General features: G+C 44.5%; 1 pseudogene; it reads left to right on the plus strand.

Moving 5' to 3' along the window:
* Nucleotides 1-431: 431 nt before the first annotated feature.
* LOC103251283 lies at nt 432-818 on the plus strand (annotated as a pseudogene).
* The last annotated feature ends 2,035 nt before the right edge of the window (nt 819-2,853 follow it).

A 2,853-nucleotide genomic window follows, 5' to 3' on the forward strand; every position in this document is an offset into this window, starting at 1 on the left:
GCCATAAAGAAGGACAAATATATGGACTTTGTAGCAACTTGGGTGGATTTGTAGTCGATCATACTCAGTGATTTATCACAGAAACAAAGAACAGAGTACCATATGTTCTCACTCATAAACGGACCTTGAACAATTATAATACTATAAGAAAGCGATTGGCAGTAGTGGGAAACTGTCAAGGGGGAGGGTGGGATGGGATTGGCAGTTGAGGGAAACTGCTAGGGGAGGGAGGGGCATACCTCATCATCAAGGGTACCTGATCAATGTTTATATACCTAAACCTGAAATGTACCCCACATCTTTATTTAAAAAAAACCCAGTCGTTTCTTGAGGTTAAAAAAAAGAGAGGGCAGATCGCTCTGGGTGGCCACCTCCGCTGCCGCCATCGTGCCAGCCCCTCGGGTCTCAACAAGGCCTGGTGATGCTCCAGAATGGGAGACAAGCCGATTTGGGAGCAAATTGAATCCAGCTTCATTCAACACGACTACCAGTGATTGGATAATGACAGAACCCAATTAGGTGTAATTTACATTTGACGCATCATGCCTTATGTGGGAAGGACTGCAGATCCGGGAGAGCTGCAATTGTGGAGAAATTGTCTAGCCTTCCGTTCCAGAAAATACAGCACAGCGTCACGGCACAGGGTCATCAGTCCACCCCAGACAGCTGCATCATCAGCATGGTTGTGGGCCGGCTCACGGCGGATGAAGATCCCATCCTGGGGTTCCACCAGATGTTTCTGTTCAAGAACATCAACGATGCGTGGGTTTGCACCGATGGATGGTATGTTCAGGCTTGCCCTGCATAACTTCGGCTGACCACCTCCCAACCAGGCACTCACACCGTTTCCTCCTCCCTCCTCTTCCCAATACTATTCACACTCCTCCAGATGCTCCAAATATCCTACACAAATGAGCAGGGCCGTGATGGGAGTGGACGCCATGCATTGCTACCACCAAGGTGCTATGCATGACGTTTGGATGCTAGAGTAGTTGCCTCTGACAGGAGAAGTTTGTGTTGTAACAGCGCATGCCTTGGAAAGACTTAAGTAATGCAAAAGGTTGTCCTTTTTTTTCTTTTTAATCTACTGACAAGTTGCTCTAGTAACCCAAAGAAGTGAAGGAGAAAACATCTGCCTCACCACCCAGATTGATTTGTTCAGATGTTTCAATGCCTCACAATACAATAAAACCACGAAAATTTTCTTAACAGTTTAAAAAAGGAGGGGAAGGGGGAAGGGGGCTTTGAATGAACTAATTTTCTTCTCCCTTTGTAAAATTAAGGGTGTCCAGTGGTGAGGAAGAGGATATTAAATTACAGAGAAAAATCTCTTCAATCCCTTTAACCTTGGCATTTGGTGACCCTCATGAGCCATGAGTTTCCGGGATGCTCTTTGTCAATTAGATGAAAAATGATGGCAACTACCAACATTATTATGTCCTTATGATGTGCCAGGGCGTTGAACCACATGCCTCCCGTGGATGAGGATATGAGTTTACTTTTCCTTCTCATTTTCCATGAGAATTTTATAAATCCTCACGATGTGGTAATAGTTATTATATTGTCATTTTACACATTAGGAAATTATCTTTCAGAGACTGAATTACTTACACAAAGACACTGCTGGTAAGTGGGGCAAACTGGGATTGGAGCCCCAGTCAGTCTTCAGAGCTTGGATGGAAGGGAGATGTAGACACACTCCTGGGGATACTGTCTGCAGGGAGAGAGGACAGGTAGGTGGCCAGGAGCCTCTCTTCGAGAAAGGGCTTTTGGTCCTGGTCTGGGGTAGGTCATGGAGCTGCAGGGTGGGAGTTGGGATGTGACTATAGCCTGGCCTCCGATCAGGGGATGTGGGCGGAGACTGTGAGTTAAGATTTATTGGTAGTCATAGATACCAGCTGGATTAGTCCTAGTTACTACTGAGCATGGGCAATGGTTTCATTGCATTGACAAAAGAGATAATAATCACCTTATCAATAGTCATGATTTGGTGGTTTTATTCTTATTAGAAGTTTTCATAGATATTAATCCCCATGCCATTCCTTACCCCTAACCATGTTCCCTAGAGTAAAAAAATGAGAGGTCCATTCGGTGGAAGTCGAACAAATGCATTGTTTATCTGCAGATGTTCAATGTTCCTTTGCTGTTATTTCCTAGTGTAGAGGGTGTATTTGTGGGCCTCAGTGAGGGCTATCTTGGAGGCTGCCAACCACAGTGGGTTCCTGGCTCTTCAGCTAGTTAACCAATTTGTAGTGCCATCAATCAAGTACACATGGGAAGCACTGTGAGTGACCTCAACCAACTCAGAAGTCCAATGCTACAGTCACTGAAAGGATAGATAATGTTGCATTTTCAGGACAGTTTTGCAGGTTCTTGTCTCCTCTTTCTTCTTGTCTCATGAATTCTGCTGTTTTCTTAAATAAGTGACAGCGCTTATTTAAAACTGATGGGATGATCTGTGTCATGTATTCATTCTTGGAGGTCTACCATGGTGGGGCTCATTGCTAGGTGGGACTGAAAACTAAACAGAGCCTCTGACCTCAAAAACCCTTCTGGGGAGATTGATTACATACGTGTAATGTAAACAAGCTGTGGAATTCTCTCTTTCACTGTTCTGCAAGATATTTGAGAGTTATCATTTTTCAGAGCCTTTATCTTTACGCTTCTTAACCTAGTCTGTCCTTTCTGTTTATTCCTCTCCATGTTTCTCCTTGGCTGGGCCTGCAATCCCCTTCTGTCCCCCCCCACTGAGTCATAACTGGGCAGATTTTTGCAGTGGAAAGTTCTGTCACTGTAATGAGATACACCTAGTCTATTGATGTTCCAACTTTAGCATTGAAAAGTTTCAGGCAG

The sequence above is a fragment of the Carlito syrichta genome, unplaced genomic scaffold, assembly GCF_000164805.1.
Source record: "Carlito syrichta isolate Samal-C Ts95f unplaced genomic scaffold, Tarsius_syrichta-2.0.1 Scaffold138743, whole genome shotgun sequence".
NCBI classification, from domain to species: domain Eukaryota; kingdom Metazoa; phylum Chordata; class Mammalia; order Primates; family Tarsiidae; genus Carlito; species Carlito syrichta.